Source organism: Triticum urartu, chromosome 7, assembly GCF_003073215.2.
Source record: "Triticum urartu cultivar G1812 chromosome 7, Tu2.1, whole genome shotgun sequence".
Classification (NCBI taxonomy): Eukaryota; Viridiplantae; Streptophyta; class Magnoliopsida; order Poales; family Poaceae; genus Triticum; species Triticum urartu.
Genome location: NC_053028.1, coordinates 227,037,642 through 227,057,486, shown reverse-complemented (window position 1 = coordinate 227,057,486; position 19,845 = coordinate 227,037,642). Strand labels below are relative to the sequence as shown.

The following is a 19,845-nucleotide window of genomic DNA, read 5'->3' as shown; positions in this document are numbered from 1 at the left end:
CCTTCTGACATGCCGGGTCTACCCAGGGGACTGGCTGAGCATCGTTTGCGAGTCGACCAGAAAGTAAAACCAGTCAAATAACATCTTCGACGGTCCACCGTACAGAAGAGAAAAGCAATTGGCGAGGAAGTGGCTCGGCTCCTGGCAGCTGAGTTCATCCACGAGATTTACCACTCCGAGTGGCTCGCCAATGTTGTTATGGTCCCCAAGAAGGACGACTCACTTCGCATGTGCATTGACTTCCAGCATATCAATCGGGCCTGCCCGAAAGATCATTTTCCTCTCCCCTGTATCAACCAAATTGTTGACTCGACTAGGGGGTGTGAGCGTTTGTCTTTCCTAGACGCCTATTCCGGGTACCATCAGATCTGACTGTATGGACCCGATGAGATAAAAACAGCTTTCATCACTCCATTTGGGTGTTTTTGTTATGTCACCATGCCATTCGGTCTCAAGAATGCTGGGACCACATTCATGAGGATGATTCAGAAGTGTCTGCTCACTCAAATCAATCAGAATGTGGAAGCATACATGGATGACATTGCGGTCAAGTCGCACAAAGGTTCCAACCTGCTGACTGACCTTGCTGAAACCTTTGCCAACTTGAGAAGATATGATATCAAGCTTAACTCATCAAAGTGTACTTTCGGAGTTCCTGGCGGAAAGTTACTCGGCTTCCTCGTTTCCGAACGAGGGATCGACACGAACCCAGAGAAAGTTGGTGCCATACTCCGGATGAAGCGCCCTATGCGCGTGCATGATGTCCAGAAGCTTACTGGTTGTTTGGCCGCCTTGAGTGGATTCATTTCTCGCCTCGGTGAAAATGCATTGCCTCTTTACCGACTGATGAAGAAATCTGACAAGTTCAAGTGGACTCCTGAAGCTGATGCGGCATTTTCAGATCTCAAAGCCTTGCTTTCCACCCAGCCGGTGCTCGCTGCCCCAATCAGCAAAGAGCCTTTACTGCTTTACATTGCAGTCACTGGACAAGTTGTCAGTATAGTACTCACGGTCGAGCGGGAAGAAGAAGGAAAAGCCTATAAAGTTCAACGCCCAGTATATTATGTTTCTGAAGTTTTAGCTCCATCCAAGCAAAGATATCCACATTATCAGAAGCTTGTTTATGGGATTTACATGACCACGAAGAGGGTTGCACATTATTTCTCCGATCACTCCATTACAGTCGTCAGCGATGCCCCATTGTCGGAAATTTTGAACAACAGAGATGCAACTGGTCGAGTGGCAAAATGGGCGATTGAACTCCTTCCCTTGGATATCAAGTTTGAGGCAAAGAAAGATATCAAGTCCCAGGCAATAGTGGATTTCCTCGCCGAGTGGATCGAAACAGCAACTGTCGACTCAGATTCACTTGGACCACTGGACCATGTTCTTCGATGGATCCAAGATGTTGAATGGTTCTGGTGCTGGGGTGGTATTGGTATCCCCCTGAGGCGACAAGCTCCGCTATGTTCTCCAAATTCATTTCGATTCCTCCAACAACGAAGCTGAATATGAGGCACTTTTGTACGGGTTGCGTATGTCCATTTCACTCGGCGTCCATCGCCACATGGTCTACGGTGACTCAGATATGGTGGTGAATCAAGTAATGAAGGAGTCGGATGTCAGAAGCCCAGCTATGACTGGCTACTTCAATGCGGTGAGAATGTTAGAAAAGAAGTTCGAGGGTTTAGAACTTCACCATATACCCCGACTGGAAAATCAAGCAGCGGATGATTTGGCAAAGATAGGTTCCAAGAGAGAAGCCATTCCCAGTAATGTGTTTTTGGAGTATATTCATACACCTTCAGTCCAGGAAGATCCTTTCACTGAAGAGCCCCCGTAGCCAAAGAGTACCGCTGATCCGACTGAAGTCGAAGTCCCGGCCGTGGTCGACTTGATCATGGAGGTTTTGGTCATCACTCCCGACTGGACAGTGCCGTACATTGCATACATCCTCAGGAAGGCACTACCAGAGGACGAAGAAGAGGCCCGGCAGGTCGTCCGCCGATCCAAAGCTTTTACTGTGATAAGAGGGCGGATGTTCAAAGAAAGTCTAACTGGAGTCAGCCAGAAATGCATAACACCAGAGGAAGGTCGAGTGATCCTCAACGACATCCACTCGGGGACCTATGTTCACCATGCGTCCTCTCGGACCATTGTAGCCAAAGGATACCGAGCAGGATTTTATTGGCCACGGGCAAATGAGATGGCACAAGAAATAGTTGACAAATGTGAAGGCTGCTAGTTTTACTCCAACATGTCTCACAAGCCTGCGTCAGCCCTGAAGACCATTCCACTCGCCTGGCCCTTCACTGTTTGGGGTTTGGACATGGTTGGACCTCTAAGAACGGGTAGGAGCGGCTTCACTCATGTACTCGTGGCAGTCGACAAATTCACCAAATGGATTGAAGCCAAACCTATCAAAAGTCTTGAATCCAGTACTGTGGTCAGTTTCATCAGAGAGTTAACATTCAGATATGGTGTTCCACATAGCATCATCACTGACAACAGCTCGACCTTCGACTTGGATGAGTTCAGAGCCTTCTGTGCTTCCCAAGGCACTCGAGTCGACTATGCATCGGTCGACCATCCCCAGTCGAATGGACAAGATGAAAGAGCAAACGGATTAATCCTCGAAGGACTGAAACCCCGACTGATGCATGACCTCAAGCATGCGGCAGGCGCCTGGGTCGATGAACTTCCGTTAGTACTTTGGGGTTTGAGGACGACTCCAAATCGGTCGACTGGTCGAACACCATTCTTCTTAGTCTATGGAGCTGAAGCTGTGCTTCCGAGTGACTTGCTTCACAATGGACCCAGAGTCGAGCTTTTCTTAGAAGATGAAGCAGAACAGGCTCGGCAAGACGCAGTTGATCTCCTAGAAGAGGAAAGAGAGATGGCTCTGATTCGATCGACCATTTATCAGCAAGACTTGCGTCGATTTCACGCCAGAAACGTGAGGGGTCGAGCATTTCAGGAAGGAGATTTGGTTCTTCGAGTGGATCAGCAGAAACCACACAAGCTCGCCCCTACTTGGGAAGGTCCTTTCATCATTACCAGAGTGCTCCACAACAGAGCGTACCACCTCTACAACGTCGAGCATAAGAAAGACGAGCCACGCGCTTGGAATGCGGAGTTGCTCCGCCCCTTTTACACTTAAGCATTCAGACTGTTGAGATGTAATAAGAAGTATCCCTTAGTTTGATTATCAAAGACACGGTTTTACAGTCTCATAAATAATCGTTGTTCTCTTTTATGTTTATGTTCTAAATCCCCCAGTGGGTGCCTTAGATGCGAATCCATTTTGCCTAAGTTTAACAAATCCCGCCGAGTGATGAGCAAGCCTCTCACTCGGGGGCTTAGCTCCGAATCCGTTTCGCCTAAGTTTGAAAAATCCTACCGAGTGGTGAGCAAGCCTCTCACTCGGAGGCTTAGCTGCAGTCCAATACTCGCCTAAGTTTGGAAAGTCCTACCGAGTGGTGAGCAAGCCTCTCACTCGGGGGCTTAGCTGTGAATCCATTTCGCCTAAGTTTGAAAAATCCTACCGAGTGGTGAGCAAGCCTCACACTCGGAGGCTTAGCTGCAGTCCAGTACTCGCCTAAGTTTGAAAAATCCTACCGAGTGGTGAGCAAGCCTCTCACTCGGAGGCTTAGCAGCAGTCCAGTACTCGCCTAAGTTTGAAAAATCCTACCGAGTGGTGAGCAAGCCTCTCACTCGGAGACTTAGTTGCAGTCTAGTACTCGCCTAAGTTTAAAAAATCCTATCGAGTAATGATCAAACCTCACACTCGGGGGCTTAGCTGCAGTCCTGTACTCGCCTAAGTTTAAAAAGTCCTACCGAGCGATGAGCAAACCTCACACTCGGGGGCTTAGCTGTAGTCCAGTACTCGCGTAAGTTTAAAAAATCCTACCGAGTGATGAGCAAACCTCACACTCGGGGGCTTAGCTGCAGTCCAGTACTCGCCTAAGTTTAAAAAAATCCTACCGAGCGATGAGCAAACCTCACACTCGGGGGCTTAGCTATAGTCCAATACTCGCCAAATTTGAAAAAAATCCCTATCCATAATGACGACGAGGTGCAGGTCGACTGCAACCCTCTCCTTGGAGTTGCGCCACAAGTACAACGTGTGCTCCATCCCTATCCACAAGGACGATGAGGTGCAGGTCGACTAGAATCCTCTCCTCGGAACTGTGCCACAAGTATAACGTGCGCTCCATCCCTATCTGCAAGGACGACGAGGTGCAGGTCGACTGCAACCCTCTCCTTGGAGCTGTGCCACAAGTACAACGAGCACTCCATCCTATCCGCAAGGACGACGAGGTGCCGGTCGACTGCAACACTCTCCTCGGAGCTGCACCACAAGTACAACGTCGCTCCATCCCTGTTTGCAAGGACGACGAGGTGTAGGTCTACTGCAACCCTCTCCTTGGAGCTGCGCCACAAGTACAACATGCGCTCCATCCCTATCTGCAAGGACGACGAGGTGCAGATCGACTGTGATATCTCCCTTAGAATTGCATCTCAAGTTCAAAGAATATTCTGAGTGAAGAACAAGTTCCACTCGAAGGCAAACGCAAGCACATGCAGAACATAAACCAAGTTCGGTTAAAATCTTAAAAGTTTCAGGACAAAGATAAAAGTACTCGGGCATCAGGCCCGAAGGAGTTTAACGGTTACAAAATCACTCGGCATTCCGAGGCAAATTTAAGGCGAGGTATCAAGTTTGTTCACTCCGTAGGAGGAGGGCTTGCAGGCTCGACGAACTCGTCCAGATCGATCCCGTAAGCGATCCGAGTGGCAGCATCAATGAAAGTCTCCATGAAGGATTGGAAGTCGTGTCTTTTGGTGTTAGCAACCTTGATCGCCGCCAACTTCTCTTCTCGCGCTTCTTTGCAGTGGACCCTAACCAACGACAGGTCCACGTCAGCACCGCATCGGGCAGAAGACTTCTTCCATTCCTGCACTCGACCAGGAACCTCATTGAGTCGAGTCATTAGAGACTCGAGATAATTTTGAAGCATTGCCCTTGGCCAGAGTGATGTGTCAATGCGTGACGTCGCTACCTTCAAATGAGCAAGATAACTGGTAACACTAGCAACACGAGATTCTAGTCGAAGCACATTCATGGCAGCCTCATTGCCGACTAGAGAAAGGATGGGATCCAAGCCCGTCTCGATCTGCCCAGTTTCCTCTTCAAATTTTTGGCAGAATTCTGCAGATTCAAGGAGTTAATGAGTCGACTGGTCCGCAGTGACCTGCAAACAGTGAAACAGTCGGATAAAAGGGGGTACCTTCGAGCATAAGGAAGAGCTTCTTGGCGGGGGCTTTCAGATAAGCTTCCAAGTCGTTTCTCCTACGAGACATGCTTTCCAGCTGCTCGTTCAGAGTCACCTTATCCTTCTTCAGACGAGTCGCCTCTCGGTTGGATTTAGTAAGAGACGACTTCAGCTTGGTTATTTCCTCCTCTAGCGCTCCGATCGAAGCCAACTTTTTGTCAGCAAGGGCAGTCTTCTCCTGAGCCTCCTTTTGCGCAGCTGCAAGGTCGAGGTCCTTCTTCTCCAGAGCCAGCCTCATTTTCTCTGTGAAACACACATTTGGGTCAAACAGAAGAACGAAGGGATAACTTGAAGGATGGTCGAGATAAGTAGTCGACAGGCCGTTACCTTCTGTACCGACAACTTCATCTTGAGCCTTTTTTAAGTTCTGCCGGGCCAGCTCTAAGTCAAGGTTGAGTTGCCTCTGCTTTTCCTCGAATTCAACGAATTTGGAGATAGGCGCACAGGATTTTTGCAATAAGTAAACGACGTGTCAGTGAACAAGATCAAAGATTATTTACCTCCGAGTGAATAAAACTTTAAAGACTACCGCAGAATCAAACATTCTATAGTAGTCTCGGGGACTACACCCAGTGGGTGCACTTAGCGTGCCCCCACTGGTCCAGATTCCACTCGACACGGTCCGCCTAGACCGAGTGGAAACAAAAAGAGAAAGAAGTGTTCAGACCCCAACCGACTGCCAGCAGTCGACTGTGGTCTCGGGGACTACACCTAGTGGGTGCACTTAGCGTGCCCCCACTGGTTCAGATTCCACTCAACACGGTCCGCCTAGACCGAGTGGAAGAGTGAAAACAAAAAAGATGACAAAACACCCAGTGGGTGTGCAGATGCGAAGTGTAGGACAACAAGAGATTACACGGAGAAAAATTATTCAGGTAGCATATCCTAACAGAACAAGTTCAGTCGGAAGCCAACTTGCTTGGACATTAGCTCGAAGGGCCGCGCTTGCGTCACAAGCAGCCTGACTGTTTTCGTGCACCGCCTTCACCCGCTCCATAATTATACCAGCCTGGCGAATGGCTTCCGCAGCGGCGTCCGCCTGGCTTTCTGGAACGTGACGAGTAGTGAAGAACGGGACTGACAGTCCAGACACAGCAGTTTGAAGTTCTGAGGTATGAAGTTGGACGGTTGAAGAAGGCATCGGCACAGTCGACGATGTGGGGCGTACACTCGACATTGGATCGGCAAAAGTAACAGAAACCCTGCTCACATCTTCAAGTTGTCGAACTTCTGGTTCTGCCGCCGGTTATGATTGGGATGCCTTGCCAACTGACGCCTTCTTGTTCCTTCTGGGCCTCGGCGGCACGTCCTCGTCATCATCTGGAAGCTCAATGATATTAGGAGGGGCTGCAAAGAAATCAGTCGACCCCAGATCAATCGTCAGAATTTAATCGACCAAGTAACGAAGGACAGGATTACGAGAGTTGTACCTGGGTTGGAGGTAACTGCATCTTCCATCTCTTCGTCTTCGTACTTGTGGGTGGAAGTCCCGGAGGTAGCAGCTCTGCAAATTTCAATATTCAGTCGGTCACGTTTGTTGCAGTGAGTCAACCAAAGAATCAGGTTTGATTATTACCCAGATATAGTAGGAATGGCCACTTTGATCTGGAGCAAAGCCTTCGGCGGTTTGGATGACGCAACCTTCGGTTGTTTCGACGCTGGAGACGATGCAACTATCGGTTGCTTCGGTGCCCTCTCAGTCGGCACTGGAGAAGACGTCCGGGGGCGCTTCGACGACTGCCCAGTCGGTGCGGTCGCTTTGTCATGGATGCTTGCCGGGTCGTGAGCATGCTTGGATCTTTTTTCTCTACGAGGAGGCGAGTCGACCTCTTCTTCATCACTTGGGTCGTCACTCTCCTCGTCCTCCTCCTCCTCAGAGTGCCATTTGCTGCTCTCGCCCCCGCTCGCTTCCCCCTCTGGATCCTGCTCCTGCTCTCCATTGGGCATCGAGTACATCTCAGTAAGGGCCTGAAAGATAACAAGCGAAGCAAAAATCAGTCGGTTGTCAACAAGCGATTACATGATAAATCAAGAAAACACTCGGCAATCCAGAGTCGGACCTGGTCTGGCTGGCGCAAATTGTCGAATGGAGCGACTCTCCTGGACCCCCTGGGGTTATCCTTATTGCCAGTGATGCCTTTCAGCCACTTCTCCACCGTGTCCTCGTCGACCTCCTCCGGGTGGATCCGAGTGGAATCCTCAATACCTGAGTACATCCACATCGGATGGTCACGGGCTTGGAGCGGCTGGATGCCTCATTTAAGGAAGACCTCCAACAGATCCATACCGGTCACGCCATCCCGGACGAGCTGGACCACCCGCTCGACCAACACCTTCACCTACGCCCTCTCCTCTGGGATCACTTTCAAGGCTGAGGGCTTCTCGACCCGAGCCATGGAGAAAGCAGGAAGTCCGGTCGACTGACCTAGAGTCGGCTGGTCTTTGCAATAAAACCAGGTCGACTGCCATCCTCGGACCGACTTAGGAAGGATCATGGCTGGGAAAGTGCTTTTACCTCTCATTTGAATCCCAAGACCCCCGCACATCTGAATCACATGTGTCCTCTCGTCACTCGGGTTGGCCTTCTTGACCGACTGGGAACGACACGTGAAAATGTGCTAGAAAAGACCCCAGTGTGGCCTACAACCTAAGAAGTTCTCGCACATGGACACATAGGCAGCGAGATATATGATGGTGTTGGGAGTAAAGTGGTGGAGTTGTGCTCCAAAGAAGTTCAAGAATCCCCGGAAAAAAGGATAGGGAGGCAGAGAAAATCCACGGTTAACATGGGTGGTGAGGAGAACGCACTCACCCTCTCGCGGATGCGGTTCGGTCTCGCCTTCCGAGAGCCGCGCCGATTCATGGGGAATCAGCCCCCCCCCCCCTCGACCAGATCGTCGATGTCGTCCTAACTGATCGTCGACCGGATCCACTCGCCCTGGATCCAGCTGTGCGGTAGACCGGACCCGATGAAGATCCGCCCTAGCTGGACTTCTTCCCCTTCGCCTTCGCCGTCGCCTTCTTCGCGCACTCTAGAGCCACCATCTTCTCCTTCCCCATGGTCGCGGGCGAAACTCGAAGGGAGGAGTGACGTCGGGAGCAGAAGTGGGTATGGCGGAGAGAGTAGAAGAGAAAGGAGGAGAATGGGGACGCGTTGTCCACAAAACCCCAATCTGGCACCTTATCTGAGGCCGCTTCCGAGTGGCTAACCTGTGGGTCCGGATGATCCTATAAAATCCCGCAACAGTCGTGTGCGAGGTACGTGGCGAAAAAGGTGGCGCGGTGATCGAGGCGGCCTCGCCTAATCCCATCCGATTACTGCAGCCTCCTCCGTCCCGCGCGCTTCCCCAAAATACGAATCCCATGATATCCACGAGCAGCAGGGCAACCTGTTAGACGGAAGATTTCTTTCATATCAGTACTCAAGACATCACAGTAAAGTTCACTCGGCAGAACCAAGAATGGATCAAGGCGACTGAAAAAGAAGTTGTTGTCATCACGGTTGTTCATTTGGTCCCCATAAGGCGCTTTTGAAGCGCGAAAATTGAATCGGAGGTGCTCTCAACTCCTTCTCCATTCAAACCCTGAACTATTCGGGGGCTAATGATGAAGCTATGTACCTAGGGTAGGGTCATGGGCCTGACCTAGACACCCTCCCCTAGGACACCATCTTAAAACCAGAAGCATTCAAGGGATAGCATCATCCACTCGACTACAAGCCGTTCCACCCGGAAGATTCAAAGTCACTCGACCACAACAATTATCACTCGACGGCAGAAGATCTAAAGTCACTCTGCACGGCAACGGTCGGAAGTTTATTTCATAGACTTAATAGGCGTTTATATCACTTAATTGCTAGCGTTACCAGTAACGCCTCTTTCTTAATGTACTTTAAACCCTTTGTAACGTGGGATGGCTGGGGTCCTGGCGCACTCCATATAAGCCACCCCCCTCCACTGGCACAAGGGTTCGCACCCTCTGTAAAAACACACACATACATAATCCAGCCGACCGCCTCCGGGCACCGAGACGTAGGGTTGTTACTTCCTCCACGAAGGGCCTGAACTCGTAAACTCGTGTGTGCAACTTTGCCATAGCTAGTATCTTGCCTCCTTGTACCTACCCCCCATTCTACTGTCAGTCTTAGATCCACGACAGTGCCTACTACTACGTGCAAGTCGCTGACGACGACCAGGAGTAGTTTAGGAGGATTCCAGGCAGGAGGCATGCGCCTCTTTCGATCTGGATCCCAGTTTGTGCAAGCCTTCTTAAGGCAAACTTGTTTACTTATGTCTGTACTCAGATATTGTTGCTTCCGCTGACTCGTCTATGATCGAGCTCTTGTATTCAAGCCCTCGAGGCCCCTGGCTTGTAATATGATGCTTGTATGACTTATTTTATTTGTAGAGTTGTGTTGTGATATCTTCCCGTGAGTTCCTGATCTTGATCGTACATGTTTGTGTATATGATTAGTGTACGATTGAATCGGGGGCGTCACAATATGCACCGTTGCTATAGTTCGTCGTGCCGAGACACCACGTGATGATCGGGTGTGATAAGCTCTATGTTCACATACAACGCGTGCAAGACAGTTTGGCACGTGCAGAATACTCGGGTTAAACTTGACGAGCCTAGCATATGCAGATATGGCCTCGGAACACTCAGACCGAAAGTTCGAACGTGAATCATATAGTAGATATGATCAATATAGTGATGTTCACCATTGAAAACTACTCCATCTCACGTGATGATCGGACATGGTTTAGTTGATATGGATCACATGATCATTTAGATGACTAGAGGGATGTCTATCTGAGCGGGAGTTCTTTAGTAATATGATTAATTGAACTTTAATTTATCATGAATTTAGTACCTGATAGTTTTTGCATATCTATGTTGTTGTAGATCAATGGCCCGTGCTACCGTTCCCTTGATTTTAATGCGTTCCTAGAGAAAGCTAAGTTGAAAGATGATGGTAGCAACTACACGGACTGGGTCCATAACTTGATGATTATCCTCATTGCTGCACAGAAGAATTACGTCCTGGAAGCACCACTAGGTCCAAAACCCGCTACAGGAGCAACTCCAGACGTTATGAACGTCTGGCAGAGCAAAGCTGATGACTACTCGATAGTTCAGTGTGCCATGCTTTACGGCTTAGAATCAGGACTTCAAAGATGTTTTGAACATCATGGAGCATATGAGATGTTCCAGGAGTTGAAGTTAATATTTCAAGAAAATGCCCGAGTTGAAAAATATAAATTCTCCAACAAGTTCTACAGCTGCAAAACGGAGGAGAATAGTTATGTCAGTGGACACATACTCAGACTGTCTAGGTACCATAACCACTTCACTCAGCTGGGAGTTAATCTTCCTGATGATAGTGTCATTGACAGGGGTCTTTAATCACTGCCACCAAGCTATAAAGGCTTCGTGATGAACTATAATATGCAATGGATGGAAAAGACAATTCCTGAGCTCTTTGCGATGCTAAAGGATGCGGAGGTAGAAATCAGGAAGGAGCATCAAGTGTTGATGGTTAACAAGACCACTAGTTTCAGGAAAAAAAGGGAAAAGGGAAGAAGGGGAACTTCAAGAAGAATAGCAAGCAAGTTGCTGCTCCCGGGAAGAAGCCCAAGTCTGGACCTAAGCCTGAAACTCAGTGCTTCTACTGCAAAGGGACTGGTCACTGGAAGCATAACTGCCCCAAGTATTTGGCAGATAAGAAGGATGGCAAAGTGAAAGGTGTATTTGATATACATGTTATTGATGTGTACCTTACTAATGCTCGTAGTAGCGCCTGGGTATTTGATACTCGTTGTGTTTCATATATTTGCAACTCAAAACAGGAGCTACGGATTAAACGAAGATTGGCTAAGGACGAGGTGACAATGCGTGTCGGAAATGGTTCCAAAGTCGATGTGATCGCCGTTGGCATGCTACCTCTACATCTACCGTCGGGATTAGTTTTAGACCTGAATAATTGTTATTTGGTGCCAGCGTTGAGCATGAACATTATATCTGGATCTTGTTTGATGTGAGACGGTTATTCATTTAAATCAGAGAATAATGGTTGTTCTATTTATATGAGTAATATCTTTTATGGTCATGCACCCTTGATGAGTGGTCTATTTTTATTGAATCTCGATTGTAGTGATACACATATTCATAATATTGAAGGCAAAAGATGCAAAGTTAATAATGATAGTGCAAATTATTTGTGGCACTTCCGTTTAGGTCATATTGGTGTAAAGCGCATGAAGAAACTCCATGCTTATGGGCTTTTAGAATCACTTGATGCTTGCGAACCCTGCCTCATGGGCAAGATGACTAAGACTCTGTTCTTCGGAACAATGGAGCGAGCAACTGACTTATTGAAAATAATACATACTGATGTATGCGGTCCGATGAGTGTTGAGGCTCGTGGCGGGTAACGTTATTTTCTGACCTTCACAGATGATTTGGGCAGATATGGGTATATCTACTTAATGAAACATAATTTTGAAACATTTGAAAAGTTCAAAGAATTTCAGAGTGAAGTGGAAAATCATCATAACAAGAAAATAAAGTTTCTATGATCTGATCGTGGAGGTGAATATTTGAGTTATGAGTTTGGTCTTCATTTGAAACAATATGGAATAGTTTTGCAACTCACGCCACTTGGAACACCACAGCGTAATGGCGTGTCCGAATGTCGTAACCATACTTTATTAGATATGGTGCAATCTATGATGTCTCTTACCGATTTACCGCTATCGTTTTGGGGTTATGGTTTAGAGATGGCCGCATTCATGTTAAATAGGGCACCATTTAAATCCGTTGAGACGACACCATATGAACTGTGGTTTGGCAGGAAACCTAAGCTGTCGTTTCTTAAAGTTTGGGGCTGCGATGCTTATGTGAAAAAGCTTCAACCTGATAAGCTCGAACCCAAATCGGGGAAATGTGTCTTCATAGGATACCCAAAGGAGACTGTTGAGTACACCTTCTATCACAAATCCGAAGGCAAGATATTCGTTGCTAAGAATGGATCCTTTCTAGAGAAGGAGTTTCTCTCAAAAGATGTGAGTGGGAGGAAAGTAGAACTAGATAAGGTAATTGTACCATCTCCGGAATTGGAATGTAGTTCATCACAGAAATCAGTTCCATTGATTCCTACACCAATTAGTGAGGAAGCTAACGATGATGATCATGAAACTTCAGATCAAGTTACTACCGAACCTCGTAGGTCAACTAGAGTATGATCCGCACCAGAGTGGTACGGTAATCCTGTTTTGGAGGTCATGTTACTTGACCATGACGAACCTACGAACTATGAGGAAGCGATGATGAGTCCAGATTCCGTGAAAAGGCTTGAGGCCATGAAATCTGAGATGGGATCCATGTACGAGAACAAAGTGTGGACTTTGGTTGACTTGCCCGATGATTGGCAAGCCATAGAAAATAAATGGATCTTCAAGAAGAAGACTGACGCTAACGGTAATGTTACTCTCTACAAAGCTTGACTTGTTGCAAAAGGTTTTCGACAAGTTCAACGAGTTGACTACGATGAGACCTTCTCACCCATAGCGATGCTTAAGTCTGTCCGAATCATGTTAGCAATTGCCGCATTTTATGATTATGAAATTTGGCAAATGGATGTCAAAACTGCATTCCTTAATGGATTTCTTAAAGAAGAGTTGTATATGATGTAACCAGAAGGTTTTGTCGATCCTAAAGGTGCTAATAAAGTGTGCAAGCTCCAGCGATCCATTTATGGATTGCTGCAAGCCTCTCGGAGTTGGAATATACGCTTGGATAGTGTGATCAAAGCATATGGTTTTATACAGTCTTTTGGAGAAGCCTGTATTTACAAGAAAGTGAGTGAGAGCTCTGTAGCATTTCTAATATTATATGTGGATGACATATTGTTGATTAGAAATAATACAAAAATTTCTGGATAGCATAAAAGGATACTTGAATACGAATTTTCAATGAAAGACCTCGATGAAGCTGCTTATATATTGGGCATCAAGATCTATAGAGATAGATCAAGACGTTTAATTGGACTTTCACAAAGCACATACCTTGATAAAGTTTTGAAGAAGTTCAAAATGGATCAGTCAAAGAAAGGGTTCTTTCCTATGTTACAAGGTGTGAAGTTGAGTCGGACTCAATGCCCACCACTTCAGAAGATAGAGAGAAAATGAAAGTCATTCCCTATTCCTCAGCCATAGGTTCTATCATGTATGCAATGTTGTGTATCAAACCTGATGTGTGCCTTGCTATAAGTTTAGCAGGGAGGTACCAAAGTAATCCAGGAGTGGATCACTGGACAGCGGTCAAGAACATCCCGAAATACCTGAAAATGACTAAGGATATGTTTCTCGATTATGGGGGTGACAAAGAGCTTGTCGTAAATGATTACGTCGATGCAAGCTTTGACACTGATCCGGATGACTCTAAGCCGCAAACCGGATACATATTTATTTTGAATGGTGGAGTTGTAAGTTGGTGCAGTTCCAAGCATAGTGTCATGGCAGGATCTACGTGTGAAGCAGAGTACATACCTGCTTCGGAAGTAGCAAATGAAGGAGTCTGGATGAAGGAGTTCATATCCGATCTTGGTTTAATACCTAGTGCATCGGGTCCAATGAAAATATTTTGTGACAATACTGGAGCAATTGCCTTGGCGAAGGAATCCAGATTTCACAAGAGAACCAAACACATCAAGAGACGCTTCAATTCCATCTGCAATCAAGTCAAGGAGGGAGACATAGAGATTTGCAAGATACATACGGATCTGAATGTTGCAGACCCGTTGACTAAGCCTCTCTCACGAGCAAAACATGATTAGCACCAAGACTCCATGGGTGTTAGAATCATTACTGTGTAATCTAGATTATTGACTCTTGCGCAAGTGGGAGACTGAAGGAAATATGCCCTAGAGGCAATAATAAAGTTGTTATTTATATTTCCTTATATCATGATAAATGTTTATTATTCATGCTAGAATTGTATTAACCGAAAACCTAGTGCATGTGTGAATACATAGACAAACAGAGTGTCCCTAGTATGCCTCTACTTGACTAGCTCGTTAATCAAAAATGGTTATGTTTCCTGACCATAGACATGTGTTGTCATTTAATGAACGGGATCACATCATTAGAGAATGATGTGATGGACAAGACCCATCCATTAGCTTAGCATTATGATAGTTTAGCTTTATTGCTATTGTTTTTTTCATGATTTATATATATACTAGTTGACCCATTGCGCCAAATGGCGCAGAGACGCGCTAAAGTCATGTTGTCAATGAAGAGTTTCATTTAGCAAGGGCATATTCGATACTCGTAGTACAAAGCTCATGTGTTAAACCATGCTATTTTGAAAATGTCTTATCACATTGCGAGATCCAAGTTTGAAAAAAATGTATAACCCGTTGCGCCAAAAAATTATATTTGTATAACATGACCCATTGTGACAAATGGCACAGAGTCCCATTTAAAACCATGTACTTATTAAAAATATTTGCATTTTTTAGTAACTATGTTTGAGCAAATACATACGATAAGAGTTTAAGTGATTGTGTACATAAAAGGCAAGATGGCAACATCAAAGTACAATTATACGATGCGCAACAGCAGTCAAACTTAGTTAGCTAATAAATTGTTTGAAGGGAACTAAACATTTCAGAGTAGTTTATCCCACATCTCATTCTCCTTGAAAATGAGCCCAAGCGCCATCAACAAAAATACAATTGTTTTGATACAACAACGATAACAGAAATGAGTAAACATGGAGGAGAGTTGCATGTAAACTTAAGGCCAATGTCAAAGAACAACATGTTGACATACTCATCCCGCTCTTGGTTCTGGTCATCAATCCAAGTAATCAACTCCTGACCAACGCCTTCAGCAACAACCACAACAACATGCCCCTTCTTCTTTACCCTTTCATATAGGAACTCAAATAGGTCTCCCTTCCATTCAACGTGGAAATCAATCTCAACCAGCAGTCAACATCTCGGCTGCTCAGAGTGGCATGAAGAGTAATGTGGCCCGTGCTCCTGCTCATAAGTATGACAAGACCGGTGCCATTCACAGCTCTCACAGCCTCCACATGTGCCGCATTGATCGCCTGCTGAGCAATCGAGAAAGAGCCTACACACTGCACTCGACAACGCAGTTCAACTTATGAAACTAAGCAACTAATCTACCAAAAAGCGTCTGCTTGGCTACTTGGCATCCAACCATAAAAAGTAAAATCACAGTGAGAAAAAGAATAGCATAGGGCTTTATGGATCATGACTTTGCCGCTCCTCATGCATCATCTCCATTGGATAGGGTTTTTTTCTGAACCACTGTACGAGGGACCTGGAAGAAACCAAGACAAAAATATAACTCAGTAAATGAAGACTGCATTTTCCCATAAATTGAGGCCTAGTCTAGAAAAAGAGCCAAGGCTTGAGGCAGCAACTAAAATGTACAGAATGAAAGAAGCTATCAAAAGTGACCCAAAAAAGGAGAAGGGAAGAAGATTGATAACTGAAAACAAATACTAAGATTTATAATTTTTGAAGTCAAATTGAAATAGTATGCTAGCTCAGATTCAAATATTATTAGCTCCACAATACTCCTATATGCAACATCTGGATAAATAACCCATAGGATAATCAAAAACAAGTTGGTTTGCCATATAAGAAGCATCACCAAGATTACTAACGCCATCATGACTCCAGCTTCAGCAACGCCTAGTTTTTTGTAGAGAATAGTATGAGAAACAAATGAGATGTTTGCTTTGCTGAGAATAAAGAACATCATATGCAGTGTCCATAGTGAAATGGAGTTGTAACTGGCCATCAGTAGATTATTACACAACACATGAAGTATGTTAGAACATGGAAAGAAGCTGGAAAGCATTGTTAAATAGGTTACTGAACACCTTACCTGGTACAGAACCATAAAACATGCTTCCTACAGCAAGTGGATGCTTCATTAAATATGCAGCTTGTCTCTAAAATATCTTCTATTTATGAACAGAGGGAGTATTAACTGACCAAATCAAACACTTTATAACCAATAATGAAAGAGTTCCTAATTGGATTCAAGAGGTGTGACAGTTAGATTACATGAGGACCGATATTTTCAGGCATCCAATAGCTCCAAAGTGCGTGCAAAATTATAATTTTAGACTGGAGGCTATCTATTGTCAAATTCTTTATTTTTCCATGGCCTGTGAAAATATATTGTAGTGTAGTGTCACATTGTTGGTACAGAAAAGGCTGTTGCAATAATGAGAACAGAAATATATTTTGGGACTATTAGATGGATAAATCTTGATTTGAAATGTTAGTAGCGAATTCGTTCTTTTGCTCCTGATGTGATTTCTTTTGCTAGGACGAATTGAGCCTGGGTAGAGTATTACCCAAAAAAACGGTGTGTTGTTGTGTACAATGAGATATATGTACACACATTCTTATTTGGTGGTATAAAGTCCCATTTTAAATCATGTTTCCGGCCACCGTCGATCCCATGCTCCCATCCGGGTGCTCGGTGTTAGGCAACGGGGAAGTGGGAGAAGGATCCAGGAGTGGATCAAGCCGCCACCAACCACCAGGTCGTAGCTGACCTAGCCGGCAGGGAAGTGTAAGAAGGATCCAAGAGTGGATCGAGCCGCCACCACCCACCAGGTCGTAGCTGACCTAGCCGGCAGGGAAGTGTAAGAAGGATCCAAGAGTGGATCGAGCCGCCACCACCCACTAGGTCGCACCTGGTAAGCGACAACTGGCAAAAGCAGATACAAAGGTTGTATCTAATGAGTATAAGGTTGGGCCCATAAAATTTGGCTAGCCATAAGTATGATTATAAGAACATACTTTGATTGTATGCAGCATCAACAATATAAGATTATTCACAAAATAGGATAATGTTGGGGACACAAAAAGGTCGTTCCTAGATGTTCCGGACAATCTAATAGTTTGAAAAGACAAACTGAGAACCATACGAAAATATAAACTTGTTACCGTTTTTGCTTAGGCAAAAACAGACATTAGAAACCAAACTGGATGTATCTTTTTCTATGTAGTGATCATGGGAGAGTCCTAGCTCAGAAGCAACTCCACATCCAACTGATGAGCAACCTGGTCCTGCATGTACACAGAACAAAAATAATGTTTATTATCCTTCAGGTATGCACCCCAAGTAGCAACTGAAACATTATTGAACTACAAGCAGCTCAAGATAATAACTACAAAATCTTTCCAGAAATAAGTGACTAAGTAAAAAAAATAAAAACAAGAGAATGAGGTAAGTAAGAAATCCCAATTGAGCTTGAGAAGGAGAGGCTGTGCATGAGCATCCAAGAACCAGTAGAAGAGCGTCCTCCCACTCTGCTTGTTCATGGTGACATGCCCAGAGAACCGAGAGATGTGCGAACTCCTTGGCTGACCAGGGAGAAATACCACCCTATCAGCTTCCTACTCGCTGTAACCGGCCAAGTAGCAGCGCGAACACCCTGGCAGGCAAAGACAATGCGTGCCTGAACACACACGTCACTAAGCCAACAAGCACACACACAACAAGAACCCGTAGCAAGCAAGTGCGGGGGACAGGAGGAGAGTTGGGACTGAAAAGAAATTACCATGGTGGCAACTGGATTTAGATGGAAAAACAACAAAACAAAATTTCGTAAAAAGAAAAGCTGCTATAGTCCTTCAATATGTATTTCTAAAACTGATATATCATCTTCATAACATGTTTATTTTCTATCCAAGGCTTGACTGTAGCATAAAATTACACCATGGTAAATCTTGAGAAAGACCAAGCTTCAATTTCAGGTTTAATCGCTTGGTCACAAATTTTAGGAGAAGGGAAGACAACGGCCAGCGGTCACGAGATGAATTGTGCCTGCTAGTTCAGAAACACCAATAAACCTAAACGGAGGAACTTAGTTCATGTGCCTGAGCCGCCGATACAACTTTACCAGTGCCAATGGGCTACACTAGTTCGTGCGCGACAACCACGTTGGCCCAGTCCTTGATCCTGTCTGCAAATAAAACGATCATCTCAGCCTACACCTTTTAGGTGACAATATATGATTATGTTAACAAAGCAAATTTCATAATTCAGATCAGGAAAAATTATTCTAGAAAGTTGATTAATAGCAAGATCTTGTCCCTGCCAAGCAAAATAAAAGTGTAATCATCTGTTAATAAGCACATAAACAACTAAGTCAGCTACTACTCAAATGAACTAAAAGGATTGTAATTAATAGGATGGACTACTCATTTGAAGAAATTTATTAACAAAAACTTTGGGTGGTTCAGGTGGATCTGAAACGACCCTTGTTCTCACCTCAGGCAAAACATCGCACTTTATCCCGCAGGTGATTGTCAGCCTAAGGAAGTAGGCGGCGACCTATTGGCTTCTCGAAATGCGCTAACCTTAAGCCGTTGCCATGCTTTCTAATGGGCTTCAGAGGTCATCAACACAAAGCAAGGACCTCCAAAGCATCAGTGGTAGGTTCACGGAGGAAAATAGAAACGGTCTGAAGTCCATAGTCAACAACACAGACCATCTTCCAAGATCATACAAAGGAACCCACTCCACTACAAGCTTTCTTTCCATAGCTACTGATGTGTGCAGAAGAGCCTGGAACAGCGGTCAAACAAGATAAATCAGCCAACCATACAATTCCAAGGTAGCATCAGGATTAGTATTGATAATTAATCCGGTAATCGTCCAAGAGCACAATGAACTAAGAGGAGATTTACCAGATTTGAGTGTCGGGGAGCGGAGAGGTGGAAGAGGGAGTTGGAGCTGAGCCGTGCCAGCCGGGATCTCGATCCAACTCCGGCCGATCAGCCCTGTCATCGCTGGCGAGACCACCCCGCCCAGCACACCTACCTCCCCCTGTCCTTCAATCCTCCTTCCGCATCTTCTCTCTCCTACAGGGATGGATCCATGGGGTCGCCCTTTGCGTGCAGGTTCCTGGCGCCACCAGAGGCAAGCTCATCGCGTCCAGCCATTGCCGCTGTCCCTATGCTCACCGCTTCCGCCGATGGCAAGGAGGAGGAGGCTGGTGAGGAAGGCGGAGCTCGGGCGAAGGTGGGAAGGAGGCGGCTGTGAGCAAGGAGAGGGTGCGGCGGGAGGGAAGGAGGAGCGAGACCGTGCGGCGGCTATGGGGATCGGGGGCATTGGGCAAGGGGGCTAGGGGGCTAGGGTTTGTGTGGCGGCTGGAGTGAGAGTGGGAGTGGGACGAGGCGAAGGGTAGGATTGGACGCGGAACGCGCGGAGCAGATTGGCCAAAACTTCCTACACGCGGGGACGACGAATCCAGCCAACAAGCACACGACGCGAGCCCACCTATCATTGGCCAGTGAAGATGATCGTGAGGTGAAAATTGGGTTTTACTGTTGTGAAGATCCAACGGCTCAAACACATCAGAATGCAGATCGGACGGCCGACGAAGCTCCAATCGGGGGAGCCTTATGGAGGTGAGTTGGCTAGTTTCATTATAGTTTTAAATT

At 46.0% G+C, this 19,845-nt stretch overlaps 1 long non-coding RNA gene across 2 annotated transcripts; it reads right to left on the bottom strand.

Annotated features, from left to right (window-relative positions):
- Window positions 1-15,276: 15,276 nt before the first annotated feature.
- Window positions 15,277-19,643, bottom strand: LOC125525364. Of its 2 annotated transcripts, none has more exons than XR_007291275.1 (3): window positions 19,090-19,643; window positions 18,671-18,967; window positions 15,277-17,463 (listed from the first exon to the last, which is right to left on the bottom strand). It is a non-coding gene; the product is annotated as an uncharacterized LOC125525364 (long non-coding RNA). The 2 variants fall into 2 exon arrangements; XR_007291274.1 differs by having other exon boundaries at window positions 15,277-18,362; window positions 19,090-19,641.
- Between the last annotated feature and the right edge of the window lie 202 nt (window positions 19,644-19,845).